This window comes from Triticum aestivum, chromosome 1A (genome assembly GCF_018294505.1).
Source record: "Triticum aestivum cultivar Chinese Spring chromosome 1A, IWGSC CS RefSeq v2.1, whole genome shotgun sequence".
In the NCBI taxonomy this organism is placed as follows: domain Eukaryota; kingdom Viridiplantae; phylum Streptophyta; class Magnoliopsida; order Poales; family Poaceae; genus Triticum; species Triticum aestivum.
Genome location: NC_057794.1, coordinates 40,232,804 through 40,254,758, shown reverse-complemented (window position 1 = coordinate 40,254,758; position 21,955 = coordinate 40,232,804).

Sequence of the window (21,955 nt, the reverse complement as noted above, 5' to 3'; positions counted from 1 at the left end):
AAGTTTTCATCACACAACAAATAACAAGCAATGAAATGAACTTCAACTCAACCAATCCTCGGTGTTGGAAATGCTTGCTTTGAACCACAAGTGATTCTCTAGGAAGAGCCAGCTACTATCAATCTCAAGACCAACGCAGGACTGATCATCCAGGCTGAAGCGGCCTACTATATCACGACCAGGGTAGGGAACCACCGCAATGTCCGACATATAGATACAGTTGCTTCTCATAAATGGTAGTAAGGTTGTGTGAACAGCAGTTCGATCGCCGTTCACCATCATTGGATAGTATTGTCCAAGGAAGAGCGAGTTTTCTCCAAGACTATCAATACTGTACCTGGGAGAAGGTGTTGGCGCTAGCACACTAGTATCCATCCCGAATATCATGCAACGGGTGTTGGAATAGGTCCAGAGAGTGCGACCATGGGAGAAAACACCTGCTTCCTTAGTAGTAACATCAGCAGTGGGATGTATACAGACAAGAAGGGGTGATCCATCGGAATTAGTTGCCAGCCGCCAGTGAGCATATGGGCCCTGCTCGTCCTCATGCTCATGATCATCACCATCGTCATCTCCCTCTTGGTTATAAAAATTTTCAAGTATAGGTGGTGGAATGTTCACAGGACCTTGGAAACACAAGAAGAAGGTTAATTAGTAGAGAAGGGAAACTTGCTAACTCGCATGCATACTGATGAAACAATTATAATTATGGTGGAAGACAAACGTACCAAAACTATGAGGATCCCATGCAAAAACAGTGCCACGAGTGGTGGCAGCAAATACAAGGCCCTCGTATTGAATTGCATCACAGTACACATCCGTGTATACAAACTGATTTTTGAGCAATATCCATCCAGTCGAACCATGAAGGACGGCAACAAGCTTGTCGAAGATAGCAACAACTTCATAGTTCTTCTAATTCCAAGAGTGGTTGGGAACTCGAAAAATTGCTATCTTCCGTAGACGACAGTCACCATGATCGTATTTGAACGTACGTAGATCATCTGTGTGCTCAACCTCAGGGCACTCTGAGATTTTTGGAAGTGGAATCCGCTGACGAGTGTACACATTCACAAGTTCCCACTCGCAATTGTACCCAATATAAACAACCTAATCTCTATTTGCGCCAGCCCAGGGCTTACCGTGAAGCGATGTCATCTTGACATCACACGTATCATTATCAAGTGGCATCAATTTGCACAAGGCGAGGCCTCCGTCGTCTGCGCCCATGCGAACAGGATTATAGCGAAGAAGATAAGGGAGATCAAACTGCTCCTAGACCCAAGGTTTCCTTGTAATGATGTTATAAGTTGAGTCGAGAATGATCTTGAACGAACCTGCCATGCTAGCCGAGGTGATGACGTCGCACCGATCAATGAGTTCCCCCACCAAGTCATCTTTCAGATTGTGTCTCAAACCGGGACTAAAGGTCCCATTTTCAAACTCTACCCCCCTGTGGATCGCCTTTTTTGTTTTGAAAAAATCAAAAGAAAATGATAAAAACTTCAAAAAATAAAATCCTTCGATAGGTAGTTGTAATACTACATCTACTAGTTAGGAAAATTTAAAAACATAAATCTGGACATGTTTTGCAAAAAGTGCAGGGAAAACTTAAAACGGCTATAACTTTGGCATACGATGTCGGAAAAAAACGCATAATATATCAAAATGTTCAGCACGAAAATCCGCATCCGATTTTGAATGCCTACCGCCTGTTTGCAAATTTTTAGAATCCTCAAATTCTAAAAGGAAAAAAAGTTATGCTCAAATTTCAGTTTTTTTTGTATTTTCGTTAAATCTGGTCAAACTATGGTCAAACTACTTATTCAAGAAGAATTAGTATTACTAAATAATTATTTAAGAATATTAGTGTTACTAAATAATTATTTCAGTTTTTTTGAATTTTGGTCAAATCTGGTCAAACTGTGGTCAAACTATGGTCAAACAATGGTCAAACTACTTATTCAAGGAATATTAGTGTTACTAAATAATTATTTCAGTTTTTTTGAATTTTGGTCAAATCTGGTCAAACATTGGTCGAACTTTGGTCAAACTATGGTCAAACTATGGTCAAACTGTGGTCAAACTACTTATTCAAGAAATATTAGTGTTACTAAATAATTATTGTTTTTTAGAACAATAGTTTCAAACTCAAACAGTGAAATGTGTGACTTCATGCTCAAGCTAAATTCCTGAGGGTTAATAGGATTGACATCTTACTATTGTCAGGAAAACAACAAGTGCAGACTTGGAAACGAGGGAGAATAGAACCCGGAAGTTAAGCATGCTCGGGCTGGAGTAGTGAGAGGATGGGTGACCGTCCGAGAAGTTAGATGATTTGGAATGATGAGGGGTGATTAGAGATTAGAGGTTAAATTGAGTAGTGATGAGGGGTGATTAGAGATTAGAGGTTAAAATATTTCAGAAATTTGAAAATAAAAAAAATTTCAAAAAAGAAATTCAAAAAAAATCATAAAATTTCCTTTAGTACCGGTTGGTGTTACCAACCGGGACTAAAGGTGGACCTCCAGGTAGCGGCCACGTGGAGGGCCTTTAGTCCCGGTTCGTATAAGAGCCGGGACTAAAGGCCCTTATGAACCAGGACTAAAGGCCCTTTATCTACTAGTGATATATGTGGGCTAGGTGGACAAGTGGCAATAATCTAAGTGCTAAAAGAGTTGATCACGAAAAAAGAGTTGATCCAATGCTTGGTTTTGTTTGGATTTTCCAACTATGACCATTGCATAGAGTGAATCAATGGCTTACGTTCAAAGTTATTCTCATACTATAGAATTGTATAGGAACGTGGAGAGATTTGGTTGATTTTATATCGCTGAATAATATAAAATATTATGAGTGCAGATGCTCCACCCCGAGGTTTGTTGCTCCTTCTCGGTCGTTGAGAATACTATATGCCTCCATGACACACGGGACATCTAGCATCAAGGTGGCGTGTCATGCAAGAAAATGGAGATATGCAGTGCGTAAGTGAGTCGTGCACTTCGATGGCACCTAGTACTATGCAATATTTTTTCTCCTCGATGACACGTGAATAGTGCACATACTCAATGACCGAGCACGGGATGGTAGCCATGGACATGGTCGACCCTTTCTGAAGAGAGTACTAATAAATAAATTTGATGTGTCCCGTCAACTCGCAGAATGACGAGAAGCTTTCTTACTACACCTTCTCCCTCGCCAACGCATGTGTGGTGGCTCGTAGCACGAGGAGAAACTTTTGCTTACAAGCGGTGGAGGTGCAGCAGTTCATTTTGTGTCAGATTGCCAGAAGTACTACTGTAGTACCATCATTATTTCGACTTCTGGAAGAGGAGAAGAGCCAAGCGCAAGGTCACCTACTAACCTAGTATAGTACTACTATAGCCAAAGCTGGTCCACCTTTTTAGAGCATGGTTAATTATATAGGCGGCTCTTGCAGCGGCACATCATTTAGAGCAAGTATTCTCTTCGTAGGAACAAAGGAAGTGAAACAAAAGTTGGAGTGGATGCTAGATTGCCAGTTAAAACATAATTACATAAGAAAAAAATCCTATAGCATTCTATCATATGAATCAAACGACCAATGTAGGAAAATTATGGGGGGTCTCTGCAACAGTGTTCCTCGGCTCGCACCTGGCATCACGGTGGTCGAACTTGGATTCATTCATCTGGTACACGTGGCATCTCAGATCTGGACACAAGGTGATGCGACCTCTCACTTCCTCCGCCATCTGAAGCAGCGCGCCGGTGGAGGGGTAGCATACTCCAATATTAGGTTGTCTCTATGTGATGTGGCAACTTCATATACTAACCGGATGCTGGCTATACTACTACGGTACTCACACTCCAAGAAGTGAGTCAAAAACCATTCATAAATTGAGTCTATGACACGCATTTGCAAATGTACCATTCATTACATACAACAAGTCATCAACACACAATGACAACGATGATACATGTTGGATTATAGATTATTTACAACAATACATTCTAGTAAATACTGAAGTTTTCATCACACAACAAATAACAAGCAATGAAATGAACTTCAACTCAACCAATCCTTGGCATTGGAAACCCTTGCATTGAACCATAGGTGCTCTGGGAAGGGCCAGCTATTGTCAATACCGAGATCAACACAGGACTAATCATCCAGGCTGAAGCGGCATATATCAGAAGCAGGGTAGGGAGCCACTGCAATGTCCAAGGTATAGATACATTTTCTTCTCATAAATGGTAGTAACGTTGTGTCAACAGTAGCTGGATTGCCTTTAACCATCATTGGATAGTTTGGTCCAAGAAGAGCGAGTTTGCTCCAAGACTATCAATACTGTACCAGGGAGAAGGTGTTGGCGCTATCACACTAGTATCCATAATGAATACCCTACAACAGGTGTTGGAATAGGTCTGGAGAGGGCGACCATGGGAGACAACACGTGCCCCCTCAATAGTAACAATCTCAGTGCACTATATGCACTGTATACAGACAAGAAGAGGTGATCCATCGGAATTAGTTGCCAGCCGCCACTGAGTATATAAGTCTTTCTCGTCCTCATGATCGTGATCATTACCATCGTTATCTCCTCCCTGGTTATAATTTTTTTTCAAGTATAGGTGGTGGAATGTTCACAGAACCTTGGAAACACAAGAAGAAGGTTAATTAGTAAAGGGAAACTTGCTAACTCGCATGCATGTGGATGAAACAATTATAATTACGGTGGAAGACAAACGTACCGAAACAACAAGGATCCCATGCAAAAATAGTGCCACGAGTGCTGGAAGCAAACACAAGATCCTCGTATTGAATTGCATCATAGTACTCACCATCCGTGCATAGAAACTAATTTTTGAGCAATATCCATGGACGAAACGTTGAATCAGTAACGACGGCAACAAGCTTGTCGAAGATAGCAACAACTTCATAGTTCTTGTAATTCCAAGAGCGGTTGGGAACTCGACAAATTGCTATCTTCCGTAGACGACAGCCACCATGATCGTATTTGAACATATGTAGATCATCTGTGTGCTCAGCCTCAGGGCACTCTGAGATTTTTGGAAGTGGAATCCGCTGACGAGTGTACACATTCACAAGTTCCCACTTGCAATTGTACCCAATATAAACAACCCAGTCTCCATTTGCGCCAGCCCAGGCCTTACCCTTAAGAGATGGCATCTTCACATCACACGTATCATTATCAAGCGGCATCAACTTGCACAAGGCGAGGCCTCCGTCGTCCGCGCCCATGTGAACAGGCTTATAGCGAAGAAGACAAGGGAGATCAAACTGCTCCTGGACCCTTGGGTTCCTTGTAATGATGTTATTAGTTGAGTCGAGAATGGTCTTGAACGAACCTGCCATGCTAGCCGAGGTGATGATGTCGCACCGATCAATGAGTTCCCCCACCACATCATCTTTCAGATCGAGGCAAGAATAATAGGGTCGTTTCTGGCTTGTTCCCTCCATGGAGAAGATGATCAAACAATGGCAGAAGGAAGGGTGAAGGAAAATGGAGGAGGGAGGAAGAGCGTGTGACAGCAGTTCCAAATCGAGAGGGAAAGGCGAAGAGTCGGTGGACGGTTGCCAGTTTGCCACGGTACACGAAGAGGCGCCCTGGCCTACACGTCCTTTCAGAAATTGTATAAAAGGACTCTTCGTCGTCTCACTAACATGTTGGAACAGGACCACATGTCAACGAAACATGGTGTGTAATTTCTCGTGCAAAATGTGACCTGGCCGCGTTGGCCCGAAGTGCTGCATTATTTCTTGACTTTATTTTTTAATGGCGTGCCATACAGTTTTGAAGCATGACTAACTGGTACTGTTTGCAGAGAAAATATAAACTACTCTACCACTACTCCACCTCTAGTACTAGTACTAGTAGTATAAAAAAGATATATAGGCTGGAGCTTCAGAGCTTTCTTGCTAAGGGCTGCCACTTGCTTCTCACACTATCACCCTCTCTCTAGATCTAAAAAGACGGCCTCTCTCTCCCTCCTCACCGGTGGTCAAAGATCCGCCGGGGAAGAAAAGGACGTGCAACGTTGACGCACTCGTCGTCGGTGAGCGAGGTCATGCACTGATGACAAGGCCATCCTCTCAGACCTAGCGCCTGCGGGGGATGGCCTCCGTCCCCAAGCTCGCTGCCGTAGTGCATGCGGAGGACGACGACCACGAGCGAAGCCACTTCCCGCCGACCCTCAGATATACTACCTCTTTTCGAACCATACCCTTGTTCTATTGCCCCATCTGCCACGTCGCTGCATGTGGATTTTTTTCCACTCCACCATCTTCCCAATTTGCTATCCTCTGCTGCTGCTGGTCACGCGGATGAAAACCTTAATTTGCACTATTAAAGGAAACCCTACTTCATGCAGACTAATCCATGTATGGGTTGAATAAGGAAAGGAAGGGAGGTTGTACTATCCAAGAGAGTAGGCATCAAACCCGCATCTAGGTTGAAAAGGGGAAAACCAGTAGCTAAGGAACGAGTCTCGTGTCTCTTGGTTGACGAAGGGTAGAAATGCATGACAATGAAATGGAGAATGACTAGGTCGATCGGTTTGTTGTCCTCACATAGGAAAAGGTGGCTAAAGAGAACAAAAATGGGACGTAATCCACATATGCTGCCTGGATATTTGTTGCTCTGGGCAACCATACCTCCCTCACCACTCTATGCGTCTGTGGAGGTACATCGTACAGGTGCGCCCACTGTCCGAATGGGTCTCCCATGCTCTTATTGCCACTTTTTTGCTGTTAGTATAACGCAGTGGTAAAGTCAACCAATGCTACTACTAAAGTGATGCCACATTTAACTAATGCCGCACTCAGTCTAATGCCACCGACAAATTTAAGCAATGCCATTTAATGTCTCTGGATTATTTCAGGGTTAGTTGTTGATTGTGGATGTATTAAAGATTTTTCAGCTAAGGCATTCTAATGTTGTTGCACAGCCAGTATACCAACGATGAAACTTGTTACTACCTTCAGATTTTTGCACTGTTAATGCTTATAGATTACATACCTCGGTTTCATGAGATAAGTCATTTTTTTTGTACAGTATCACCAAAATGCCAAGGTGCTGATGTCATTTAATTTTGGTTAAACTGCACAAAAAATTATGAAGACAAGAGGAAAGGACAAGAGTGGGCACCTCCTCCTTTGGCTATTATATTGATTCGTTCGATGAAGTTTTTATGTTTGATCGACTATCAAGATTGGGATAGCAATTTTTCATGTCCACTCGAGTTCGAAATGATATTTACCTTGAAGGTACATGGTTTGCAATTTTTTAATACTGTCATTAGTTAATAATGCTAGTTACCTTCAGACTTTTGTATTTGGTTTAATGCTCTTGCACAGCTAGTATACCAATGCTGAACTTGTTACCTTTACATTTTGTATTGTTAATTCTTATAGAAATCTTCCAGTGCTATAGCTTATGGAAATATGTTCAGTAAAACCATTGTACTGTACCCTGTAATAAAATAACTACTCTACTGTTGCACTAGCCACTGGATTAGTGTATATTTGTACTATTCGAATGGTGTTGCATTAGCGTATGGACATATATAAAGTGTGGCAAGCTTTCCCAGATATGTGCTCAAGAAAACTACTACCTGTTTTTCTAAATACTGTGCGTTTGGGTACTTTAAATTGAACTGCGAAAACGTCTTATATTAAGGAACATAGGGTGTAGAGTTCACTCAAATTATCCCGGTAAAGCTAGTCACACCTTTGTTAAAATTAATGTTCATTATGTTATCGGAGGAGGTCTGTATGATTGTCTCTAATGCCTGTCAACTACATACATGACATCATGATGTAATGTTAAGTCATTTCCTTTTGTACAGTGTCATTGAATTGTCAAGGCAGTGATGGCATTTTATTTTAGTTGAACTTCACAAAATATGCTTAAAAGAAGAGGAAAGGTCAGGAACCGATCATTCTTTCATAAATAACTATATATGCCTTTCTAACATCAGCCGTTGTTGCCTTATTTATTCCTTCAAACAGGTGGTTAGAAATAGTCTTGCTACATTTTCCCATTAAGAAATTGGAATGCTTATATTTGTGAGTCTATGCTTCAACTAGTGCCACTTTTATAGTAATCACACTTTCAATATCTATGCAAACAGGGATGCTCGATTTTAGTGGAACAGCACAAAAAGTCCAACTGGTTCAAGATTAGGAGCATGTCTTCTTCCAAACCTTTATATCCAACTAGTAGAACGCCCGTGCGTTGCTATGGGCTTTTAATTTATTTATTTTGGATTACACCTAGTTAAATGGCCATGCGTTGCTACGGGCAACAAAACCTCTTACCGAAACTAAAGGTTGGCATGAGATACTTGTCAAAGTATGTTTTGTGTGTACATGTACAATTCATACATATATCTTTGCATCATTGGCGTATTCACCTTTTTGACCTCATCTCCAGTGAGCATCCCATCATCGTTCTTGTCGCCCTGCTAATGTCACACTCCCAAAGGATTTTTTTTCAGTAGGTTCAATTGATTTAATCCAAAACGGAGATGCGAACATAATTTAGCCCAACAATGTGGAGTCAAAGACTTTCCCACAAAAAAAGCTACAAGTAAGATCTGGCCAATTGTCTCCATCAATAACTCCTTGAGCTGATACTTATTATTGCCTTCCTCCGGCATTATGTTCCTCTTCCTCGACATGTACCGAGTTCTCCATGCCTTGGATTAAAAGACATGTCCATTAATCCACATGCCATGAGTCGTTTAGTCTATCAATGGAAGTATTGCTTCTTTTGGTCTAACAAGGTATGGGCATTAATTATTAAGATCCAGATTAGCAGCTAGGAATAGGGGTGCTCATAATGCACTTGATTTTGGGCCGGTACCTTGCCAACTCTTTGGCAAATAGGAACATATCATGGTATATGAAAAGACAGTCGCAAGGAATATGTGTCCTTTATATGGGAATAAAGAGGTATTCTGCACTGTCCAGTAGTCTCGTCCTTCAATTTTTTTTGAACATCAGTACAAACACAGGCGCTCATATACATGCGCACACACTTACCCCTATGAACGCACACACGCACACCCTACCCCTATGAGCACCTTCGAAAGAATGAGCCGGCATATCATTTTGAAATTTAAGAAGTCCGTAGGCACCTCGTCGTCGATGGGAACTTCTCCTCCCACTGAATGCGCATAACCAGAAATCTTGAAATAAATCCAGGAATAAATGCGAGCACCAGGATTTGAACCATAATTTGTATAGATATCTTGCCATCTGGGAAAATTTGCTCATCTACCCACCCTTACTACTTGTGACAGATTATATGATCAGATAACCCTGTTATGTTAAAAAAACAGATACTTCATGGTCTAGACTAATTAGAAATTGAAATGTACTGAATGTGTGATCTATTACAGGTTTAATGAGATTATGATGTTGTTGCAAGGCACACAAAATGAATAGTTGCTTGTTGTATACAACAAAAGTGGCACCATATAAAACCAGATGGGTGTTGATCATCATGCTGGGCCATACAAAAGAAGTTTGCTTACTTGAGGAAATATCACATGTCCAAATTGCCCTGGTTCCCTAGATGTATAAACTGTCACCCTACAAACAAACATGACCTATCAGAGTAGATCACAAGATGCAATAATAACAAGATTGAACACGCAAGCACAACGGGAGAAAAAACAATGGCGAAACCATATGAAGATCATTATGCAGTTGGCTTAAGTTACACCATTAAGCAAATAACTACCCACACCAGTAGAAGCTCCAAAACCTATAGAACCATATCATGTAATATTCCACTGAAAAAAAGCATGACACACATGCTAAATGCTCGTAAACATTACTACGGAACTTTCTCCAAAATAACTTTGCTTGTCAACCATGAATCCACTTAACTTCTTGTTTTCTCAACAATATCTCGATATTTTTAATTCTTGTAAACCGAACACAACAAAATATACCACTATGATTATCTACAAGAAATTACCTAATTTCATGCTGGAACTATAATTTAGTTCTAACATCCTTATTGCTTAAATCTGAAAACAGATTTCAGTCATTACTAACTAAATGTTAGGCATAAACTTGTTTTGGCTGAAACTCTTACACTCTGGACGGCAATAATGCAAAAAAGAAACCATTGGTCTTTTTGTATCAACTCAAAAATATGCATGGTTCTGTACCAGTTTTAAATAGACTAATTATGTCCAGTTCAATAACAGGAAACAATTGCGAGTTCCTAGTTCGTTGTATGGACGGAGAGGTGACCCTGAAACATCAAAAACGAGTTTGGGATGAACTTGCCCCTTTTTGGGCCCAGTCTCTTCCACTATGATATTTTCTCCTTTAATTTTTCTTCCCTGCTCCCAGTCGTCCGATGAGGCGACATAGCGGCAGAAACTACCCACCTTACCCTGATGCTGAGCAACATGCATGGACTGCTACTTTCCTCTATCTCTGCGGTGGTTGCCTCTCTCCCAATTGGCTTGGCCGCAGGCACACAACACAATAGCCCATGCACAGCCACCCGTCCTGATCGTGTGCTACTTTCTCTTCTTCCTTCCTAGCCTCTCCTTCTCCATCGGTTGCTCCCTGCCACTGCTTTCGCAAGCAATAGTAGCCCTCAAGCCACAGACGCATCTTCCTCTCTCACATTATTCCTCCTCTCTCACGGAAAAAAAATTATGTGCTCGGTTCGTATGTTCCACCCATGAGACCCTCATCGATTCACGACACATGTTAATTTCAATCTCAATGCCCCAGTGCCAATTACCAGCCAGCATCCTTCCTTTGTTTGACAACCGGCTATTCCTTTTCTATGAATTGGTGAGAAACCGACTCTTCCGTTCCTAATTGCACATCTAAAGGAGAGAAACAAACAAACCAGTCTAGAGCCGACGGGGGTCATGCGGCACGATGGCATGATCTCTCACCTACGGCGGCCGTGCAACGCTGACTCCGTGTCCTCGTAGGACATGTGGAGCTGCTCCGTCACGCCGTGTAGCCAGTTGTGGCGATGAACTAAATGAGCTATATTGTTCAGGCCGAGAGGCACAACGGTGTGTCATCCTTGCTAAGACACTTCACTGGTTTTAGAAGTCTTTCACTGACATAAATTATTGTGAATTTCCTTTGCCCATATTAATATATATGAATCAGTGCCAAGTAGAAAATGTAATTTTAGTCAGATAACCCACAATGGCGATATAGTTTTCAGAAAATATACATCGTGCCAGCCAAATTATATTAAAAAGTGAAATATAGAAGATTCACCTTATGCTTGGAAAGCACCTTTCCAAACATCTTTATCAGTCACCAAACACCATCATAAGTCTTGTATTTGAGTGCATTGTCAATCTTCACCAATGACTATAATGCCACATGATGCTTGATGCTTGTTCTAAAAATGCATAAATGATTTATCAATGGAATTGATTGAACATGCAAAAATAATAGTAATAATCATATATGAGCTTCATAATATACTTATTTATTACTACGGGGAGGTAGCACTGCAGTGTTTTTAAAGATAAATGCACAAATTTAGGAGATTAGAGTTGATTCAGTTCAACCAAGTTGCCATTTCCCAGTGGCCAGTGCTCATCTGGACAACCTGAAAAAAAGAAGGAAAACTGTACAATAGAAGCTATAGAACATACACATGCTGCATGTAATTCACAGTAAGTGCTCAGCAATGCAATACCAAATTAGAAGAGAAATTTCATCAAACAAGTTGTGGACAATGTGAGTAAATATACTCCGTATATCTACTGAAATCCAAATGGACAACTTGGCTGGTGAGCTTACAGATCAATTACAAGCTTCTGATAGAAAGTAGAAATCTAGGATTATGAGTCTTTCTTCCATTTGCCAACGCAAGCAATCTAAAAAAATTAAAAAGAAAAAAATGCAAAAAGGAAAAGGAGGGGACCTTCTGTGTGAAAATTTGAAGGCTTATTAATGGATTGTGTGCCCAGCCACAACCATCCACGCAGATGAGCCGCCCCAAAGTCTTCTAGACTCATACAATCTATGGTCATGCCATCATGATTAGAACATCGATGCATCCGAGGAAACGCCAGCCTGTGAGCCTACTAACCCCCGCCGATCCGGCTGAATCAGTGTCGCGATCGTACCAAGGAGGCGCCGCTCCTTGCAGGGAGGGCCACGCCGATGCCATGGTGGGTACGGCCATGCCTGACGCCACCGAGATGAGCAGCGGGCGGCTGCCTCAAAGAGGGGGGCGAGGGCGACAAGCTTGGAGGGTAGTGAGGGGCAAGGCATGATTACCAATATCTATAGATGGACAACTAAGCTACAAAAATGAGTATATGAAAGGAGATTAGCAATTGTTTTCTCGCTCCACTCGTAAACATAACAAGCAATTTTTCTTCAAAGTAGGTCTTACCCTATTTTTGTAAAAGAAAGGCCAGGCACCTTCATGTCTAATAAAACATTCTATAGAAAATCAATGGAACCAATCAGGCTTCTCTTAATATGCTGATATGCATGGTACTAAAATCCAAACTGGAACTACAACTGACTTCAATATATGCAAGTTCGACAGTGAAAATAGTACTAAGCTTAGCAACGGCCTGCCCAATACCTACTTTCTACCCAGATGCGCAATTGCAAGGTTCAGCTGATTAAGATGCTCGAGTTTATCTGCAATGGTAGAGCATTATATTTCTAATTCAAATTCAAAGCTAACAATCACAACAGAATATAACTGTCACTATGGCAACTGTTACAAAGATGAATCCCTCCTTTCTCAAAGTCGATACGCAAGTTATTTGCTGCCTTCCCATATTCCTCTGGTAGGCAGGGCACCTTCACTCTCAGCGTTTAGTACCGTGTTTTATAAAGTAGTATATGTGTTCAGGTACTGCAGAAAATCACAGAAATGAATGTTACCGTTCTGGTTTGGTCATTTCACTCTGCTCTCTCCCTTTTCACAGATGCCATTTATGTTATAGACCTTACTTGAAGATGCTCATAATTCGTCATTGATGCCTTATCTGCTTCCTCCATAAACTCCCTAGTTCACATACATATTTATATTCAGTAAAAGAAAACTGAAAACACTTTGCTGCAGAGCTTCCAAATTATTACACAACAAGCAAGCAGACGTCATCCAATCACCTATCTGAGTGCGTGTCCCTGCACAGCTCCACCGAATCAATGACCGAGCAAACCTAGCCAATCATCAGCCAACCCACATCAAACTACACAGATTAAATAAAACGTAACCAAAGAAGAGTAACTTACAGTGTTGGAGATCTCATCCATGGTGTGAACAATCTCAGTAGAGGGAGGCAGCTACCCAATGTGGCCAACGAGCTTGTCCGACCTGCAAATTTAACCAAACAGTCATAGAAAATTTAGCAATGGATTGTTGTGGTGGGGTAGTGTTAGGGATCGAAGGGGGTTTTCCCCCTTACCGCTTGATGACCTCGTCGAGCGACGGTAGCCCTTTGCAGTGCGCAGCACATAGAAGACCGTCGAGAGGCACGCGCACCTACCCGGCCACGCACCCGGCGCTGGCCAGCGCCCACACGAACGTGGTCTCCGACGGTAACGACGCCATTGACACAACCAGTTCCAGCGCGCGCCCATGCCGCCGGGCCCCAGCACAGCCACCAACATCGCTCCTCGCCCCCCACCAGCAATGCCCCCACGAGCGGATGCATCAATCGGAGGAAGAACCAACACGTCTCCCTCGCTGGTGGCTGCTCTCCTTCCCGACTCTGGCTTCTAGCGGACAGCGCTCCGATGAAGAGTGCGCCGACAAGGGCGTCTTGGGGGACGGCAGGGAGGGGAGAGAGGATGTCGCTTGGGGAGTTGGGGAGAGGCAGGGAGGGGTTGCATGATTGATGGGTTTTTTTTTCTAGGTGGAGCGGTGAAAAAGGAAAGAGGAAGAGGGATTATTAGGATTTGAGAAAGATCGACGTATTAGGAAAATTAGGATTTGGAATTGATTGTCATGAAACAAAAATTTTATTGATTGGTAACGTGCTATCAGTTCCTGCCCATTTATAACGTGTCTAGTTAGGAAACTTTGGAAAGGTTAGGAAACTTTTTATTGTGAGGGTAAAAAAAATTAACATGAGTAGATATGGTGGTGGGATGTGAGACGAAAATAAACCGGACGAAAAAAACCAGACGGAAGTGGTGGGACTATTCAACCAACTCGTCCATTAGGAGTAGAGATTATTATTATTATTATTATTAGAGATTAGAGATAGAGATTAGAGATTAGAGATTAGAGATTAGAGATTATTTGTTTCCTGAAAATCTATTATTTGTTTCCTAAAGCAAATTGCATTAATGAGAGAGATCCGTTGATTTGGCTAAGGTAGGAAAGAATGTATTATTTGTTTGCTAAAGCAAATTGCATTAATGGGAGAGATCCGTTGATTTGGCTAAGGTAGGAAAGAATATATTATTTGTTTGCTAAAGCAAATTGCATTAATGGGAGAGATCCGTTGATTTGGCTAAGGTAGGAAAGAATCTATTATTTGTTTCCTAAAGAAAATTGCATTAATGGGAGAGATCCGTTGATTTGGCTAAGGTAGGAAAGAATCTATTATTTGTTTCCTAAAGAAAATTGCATTAATGAGAGAGATTTGTTGATTTGGCTAAGGTAGGCGGTTTTTACGGTTCGTGGCGGCTCAGTGTGAGGTGGGACGAGGTACCAAAAAATCATGGGAGGTGGGATGAAAAAAAACCTGGGAGGTGGAAGTTGTCCTGGTTAACCTACGAAATTTCGTAGATTTTTTTAGGACGAAAAAAAACCAGTGGAGGTGGGACGAAAATTGACCGGCGGAGACTACCAACTGCTCCATTAGGAGTAGAGATTAGAGATTAGAGATTAGAGATTAGAGATTAGAGATAGAGATTAGAGATAGAGATTAGAGATTAGAGATTATTTGTTTCCTGAAAATCTATTATTTGTTTCCTAAAGCAAATTGCATTAATGAGAGAGATCCGTTGATTTGGCTAAGGTAGGAAATAATCTATTATTTGTTTGCTAAAGCAAATTGCATTAATGGGAGAGATCCGTTGATTTGGCTAAGGTAGGAAAGAATCTATTATTTGTTTGCTAAAGCAAATTGCATTAATGGGAGAGATCCGTTGATTTGGCTAAGGTAGGAAAGAATCTATTATTTGTTTCCTAAAGAAAATTGTATTAATGGGAGAGATCCATTGATTTGTCTAAGGTAGGAAATAATCTATTATTTGTTTCCTAAAGAAAATTGCATTAATGAGAGAGATTTGTTGACTTGGCGAAGGTAGGTGGTTTTTGCGGTTCGTGGCGGCTCAGTGTGAGGTGGGACGAGGTACCAAAAATAACCATGGGAGGTGGGACGAAAAGAAACCTGGGAGGTGGGAGTTGTCCCTGGTTAACCTACGAAATTTCGTAGATTTTTTTAGGACGAAAAAAACCAGTGGAGGTGGGACGAAAATTGACCGGCAGAGACTACCAACTGCTCCATTAGGAGTAGAGATTGGTGGCACTATGAGCTGCTCATCACACATGGTTTGCTACAATCTTACTACTCCTTTTGTACTGTCATTAGATAGTAATACTAGTGGTTTGCATGTGAATTTATTGGCAGGGTGGACCTACATTGGAGGTGTAGGACAGGATTCAATGATTGGATGCTCAATTTAGGTTGTATCGATTTCACCTCTTCCATCACAGCGAACATGGATATCCTTGGTCTGATGAAGAATAGGCTCTATATTTCTGCTCTGAACCAGCAAATCAATTCAGTATGAAATTGTCCAGGGCAAAACATGACTGTATCAAATTGTCCAGTGCAAAACATGACAGATTCTAAGCGGAAGAGACATGTTTAAACCGAATATACAAGGTGGGGTATATGTTTACTAGCTTCTTGATATTTGTGCAGACAGAGATGTCTGCCCGTTGCTATTTGGCAAGCACACAAGGTGATCGCAATTTTGGTTGAACTGCACAAGAGAATAGTATAGTCACTGCATGCAGTGCCATTTGAAAATAGACATAGAAAGATTGGATAGTCACTTCATGGACAGCAGAAAAGTAGTACTGTACTATTTATTGGCCAACACTAGGTGCTTCATTGCTTTGGTGTTATTATACAATGGGCATCATTTTGCCTAAGTTAAAGTTTGTATTCCAAAAATATTCTAGCCGTGTGATCGAGAGAAGACCAAATCATATTGTAGTGGATGTTCCTCCATCATGTGTGGTTCATTCTCATGGTTCCAGCTGTTGGTGAAACCACTTATGTTTGCAAGAGGAATTGTAGACTTCGCAAACAACTTTGTCTTTCAGTCTGTACTGAATGTTGGCCAAGATAAGCATCCATGTTAGTAGGAAGAACAAATGTTTTTTCTAGATCTTTGCTTTTGGAGCTACATATTTGTATATATCTGTGAATCATTGAGATGCATTAACATATTGATCTTGTGTATGAGAATCGTACTAGTTGGTTTTGAATTTGGGGTACTAATGTGAACATATTACAATGCCAGGCATATGAGTCTCGTGTGAACATTTTGAACGGATCGGCTCTTACTGTTGTGCATAGCATGATCCTTGTTTCTGTGTTCTCAGTGTTTACAAGTTACTAACAGTTTCTTATTTTTGTTCGCTCAGTGTTTACAAGTTACTGATCGATCACTAGCTAGCCTACTAATGCACTCCTGGCAGTTTTAGTTCCGACGCAAGATCCGAAGTGGTAGTTTTTTGAATAAAAATGCCTACCTCTGAAGAAACTAACAAGCTGCTCTAAAGAAAATGCCATGCGAATCTGAAGAAACTGCCAGCAAAAACATTCGCAAATGCCTTATCTCCCAGCGAATGTTCATCATCTAATGTGGTCGTACACGTACACCATCCGACCTACTCGATCCTACACGTACACTATCTGACCTACTCGATCCTACACGGATAAATAGAGGATCATACATGTACTACCTCCTTTCCGGTTTGCAGGGCTCAATTCAAAAAACGACCTATTCGACCTACACGAATAAATAGCGGATAACACACGTACTACCTCCTTTCCGGTTTGCAGGGCTTAATTCAAAAATCTAACCAACCAAGGTAGATGATGAGTGGTGTAATCATTTTTTTACAAGGAGGGAGTACCTCATCTGGATGATTCGAGTGCACTCGTTTGACCGTCATGCCGGCATGCGACCCAACACAGACATGACGTACCACTGATGGGACGGGACGACACAGTCATAATCTCAGTTTTTCTAGTTTTCCATGGCAAGCTCGCGCTAAGCCATGCCTGCTTATGCGTTGAATTCCGGTGACCGCGATGACCATCACGTTTCCCGCGAAACGCTAGTTAGCCTACCTTCCGCCTATAATTTTTGTTTCCCGGGCTTCTCCGGTGGCACCATCACCCAACTCGCCCTATCCTCATAAGCCCCCACCGTCTGACGTCGCTCGCCACTTATCCTCGCTCTCGCCATGTCCGCTATGCCCCCGCCCGTCCGCGATAGGTGACACCGGAAGCGGTCACCGCCGGAACTAGTGTTCGGTTTTTCACCGGAAGGCAGACGGAGGGAGGAGGAATTCTATCGGTCTTTAGATGGCAATGCGGACTATGAGGAGTTGTTGGAGTGTGACCGCCTGGCGGAGGTGCGGTGTATTGACGATTTGCGCCACCAGCAGGACATGGAGTAGCAGCGCACCGACGCTCTGAGTCGTGAGCAGAGCGCCCGCAACTGGGCCGACTACCTGGAGGCCGTCACCCGGCAAATAGCCTTGGAGGCTGTCGGGCATGCGCGCGTTCGCGACGCCGATTTTTACTACCAGCTCGTCAAGTGGGTTTCCCGCTTAGAAGTGGAAGCTTCGATGGACCACGCCGGCATGGAAAGGGCCAACGCATGCGAGCAACGCGCCCTATCGCACCTCTGGCAAGTCCGAGGCGAGGCGGAGGACATCGGTGTCGGAGTTTAGCGTGTACCGCAGATGGCGGCCGGCATCGTCTAGTTAGCTAAGAGTAAGTTAGTACTTGTACGCTACTAGAGTATTAGTGGGATTAGATAGTTAACTTGGCTATGATGGTTGTCAACGTGGAAGTTCAGTACTCTATATGTGGATCAGACCTATTACTTTGCTCTAAATGTTGACATTTCCGTTTGAACATATGGAATGGGCTGCTATTTTTTTAAATGGGTTGTATTTGTCCTCCACGGGTTTAGAGGCTGAATTGTGGGCCTACCAAGTTGACACGTACACAATCAGGAGATGATTGTACGTGGAGAGGATGACAGCAGGGACCCGCCAAGGTCATGGCAGTACGCAAGCAAGTGCCTCCTTATTTCAAGCCAATAAAAAAAGGCTCCTCCTAATGGATTTCTGACATTTGGGTCCCATGCCATTGTCAACGTAGTCAATAAATGAGAGAATTACACAATGAGTGGCTGACACCAGGGACCCAACAGCTCGCCCAATTATTTTTCAAAGTTTGGAAATTGCAGTGGCATTTTTATGAATCGCCATAATTGGAGTGGCATTTATCTAATTTGTTTTTTGAGACGGTAGAGGGTGTCAATTGGGTTGTGTGGGGCACTCTGGCCTGTCTAGACAGCCTTCTCTTTTATGTTTACCACAGACCAGCCCAGTAGTTTTTTTTCTTTCTGAAAATGGCTAGCCCAGTTTTTTTGGTGATTTGCCAAGTAAGTCGCTTTGTCAGGCCCGTTGGGCTGCAAATCTTTCAAGACGAGGAGAGCTTCATTCGGTAGGCCGAGTAAATGGCCTATCAGTAATGAGAAATGGGTTGTATATTTTTAGAACACATCAAACCGACAATTAGTTTCAAATTTCTTTTTTTATTTCGAGATTTTAAATTGCATTCATTTTTATGCGGGGACAATTTGTTGGATTTTATATTGATATTACATTTATTTTTAAAATCATTTTGAATGTGACTCGAAATTTCAGGATTCAAAACAGTTCAAACCGTACCGAAATATGCAAAATTTTGTATAATTTTTTAACCGTGGCCACAATATGGGCTATAATGCTAACAAAAAGAATATGGGCTCCAAAAAACCCCTTAAGAATTAGCAAATGGGATGTAAATTATTAGAAATAATGGCAGATGGGTTGTATGTTGTTTTCCACAGATTTGAGGCTTTCCTAAAGAAAAGGTTGACACACAAGCAGTGACTGTTGGATGTCCATCCAACGGCTGTCGTGCTTTTTCAATCTCTGCTCTTCCTGCTCCAGCCGCTCAAACAAGCGCCAACAGGAATGCCTGCCCCACCGTACTCCCATCTCTGGCCTAGCCATCCCTCTACTCACCCACACCTGCTGTTATTCTTCGGCTACGGCAGACAAACCAGTAAACCCTTGTGCAGTCGTACTCCCCTCCGCGTGGGAAACAACTGCCGAGTCTTCCCTGGCTCCGTGTCGTTCCCTTCCTAGGCCTCGCCATCGTCCACCGCCCTAGTGCTCTCGGCGTGGCCTGGTCAATGTGGTCAACGACTGACATGCATCTAAAGTGGACTGTACGTGGAGAGGCTGACAGCTGGGTCCACGACCACACGCAAGGAAATGCCTCCTTATTACGCGCAAAATAATGATTCCTCCACCTGACATCTGGAACCCACCAAAAGGTCCTCTATATTCGTGAAAAAAACGTTACCGCCGCTGATAGCTCGGACCCACCAGCTATATCTTCGCACGCAAGGAAGTGCCTCCATATTACGCATAAAAAAAAGAATACCCCCTGCTAGCTGGGACCCAGTATAGTGGGAGGCTGACTTGTGGGCCTACTAAGTTGACAGGGATGGAGGGCTTTGTCAACTTAGTCAATATGCACGATTCTAGCTCCAGTGAACGTACGATGCCCATCCAATAGCAGTAGTGCTTCTTCAACCTCCGGTCTTCTTGCTCCAGCCGCCCAAACCAGCATTGGTCATGCCTCGTGCTCCAGCCTTCCATGGCCGGCTGTGATGCCGTGGAGGCCTCACCGCCCCCTACTACTCCCACCGCTGGCCAGGCCATCCCTCTACTCACCCACACCCCCTGTTATTCTAAGGCGACGACAGCCTCACACCGCAGTGAACCAGTGAACCCTCATACTCCTCTACGCATGGGCATCCACTACCGCGTCTCCCCCGGCTCCACGTCGTCCCCTTCCTAGGGCTCGCCGTCGTCCACCGCCCTGGTGCTCTCGGCGCGGCGTGGTCAACATGGTCAAGGAACGGCTTCCATCGGACGTGGACTGTACGTGGAGAGGCTGACAGCTGGGTCCACGGCCGCAGCAAGGAAGTGCCTCCTTATTACACGGAAAATAATGATTCCTCCACCTGACAGCAGGGACCCACTAGACGGGCAACCATATTTCGTGAAAAAGAATGTTTCCCCCCTGACTGCTGGGACCTACCAGCTACATCTTCGCACACAAGGAAGTGCGTTCGGGCAAAAAAACGATTCGCCCCCTGACTGTGGGACCCACCAGCTACATCTTCGCACGCAAGGAAGTGCCTGACAGTTGGGACCCACCTGGTCGAAGCGTACGTAGCGTTGTCATTCTGGTCGCGGGCATGTACCTACATACTGGTCGATTTAGAGGCGCGCATGTGTCGTAGTAGAGGCGCGGACGTAGCATGTACACGTATGTACAGCGGCCAGTGTGCAAGAAAGAAAATACGGCCTCGTACGTACATACGGGCGGGTCTCGAATGCCTACTCGCGCATACTATGGCCAGGGCTTGTGTACATGGCTGGGTTGGAATGGAGAAACTGCATCATCGTTGTGTTCATGGGGAGACAACGGAATGTGTCATGTTCATCGGGAGGCAACGGAACGTGTGGGAGCCAACCGGCTTGGATGGAATACCCGATGGAAACGAGGCCTGGCATACCGCACAACGGAGGAAACGGCCTTGTGTTCGACCGGCCATATTTGAAACGGGATCCTGTTCATCGGAGGGGTCTGGTGTACCGCAAAACAGAGTAAACGGACCTCCTACGATTGAAACGGGGTCCTGTTGATCGGGAGGGGTGTGGCGTACTGCAAAACAGAGGAAACGGACTTGTGTTGGAGCGCTACGGTCGAAACGGGGGTCCTGTTCATCTGGAGGGGTGTGGCGTACCTCAAAACGGGACTCCACGGGATACTTTTGATCTCCACCGTCGACCCCCTCCAGCCTCCACGGGCTAGTGTTCATCCACCGTCGACCTCCTCCAGCCTACAACTGCGACTGTTCATCCACGGCCTCCTGTTCATCCAGCCTCCATGATACCTCTCCAACGCATCTATAATTTTTGATTGTTCCATGCTATTATATTATGTGTTGTTGGATGTTTATGGGCTTTATTAAACACTTATATTATTTTTGGGACTAACCTATTGACCCAGAGCCCAGTGCCACTTCCTGTTTTTCCCTTGTTTCGGTGTTTCGAAGAAAAGGAAAATCAAACGGAGTCGAAATGGAATGAAACCTTCTGGAGAAGTTAATTTTTGAAGGAAAGCTACCCGATAGACTTGGAGTGCACGTCAGGAAAGAAACGAGGGAGCCACGAGGCAGGGGGCGCGCCCTCCACCCTCGTGGGCCCCTCGTGGCTCCCCTGATTTATTTCTTCCGCCTATATATATCCATATACCCTAAAACGATCGGGGAGCACAATAGATCGGGAGTTCCGCTGGCAGAAGCCTCTGTAGCCACCGAAAACCAATCTAGACCCGTTTCGGCACCCTGACGGAGGGCGGATCCCTCTCCGGTGGCCATCTTCATCATCCCGGTGCTCTCCATGACGAGGAGGGAGTAGTTCTTCCTCGGGGCTGAGGGTATGTACTAGTAGCTATGTGTTTGATCTCTCTCTCTCTCTCTCGTGTTCTTGAGGTGGTACGATCTTGATGTATCGCGAGCTTTGCTATTATAGTTGGATCTTATGATGTTTGTCCCCCTCTACTCTCTTGTAATGGATTG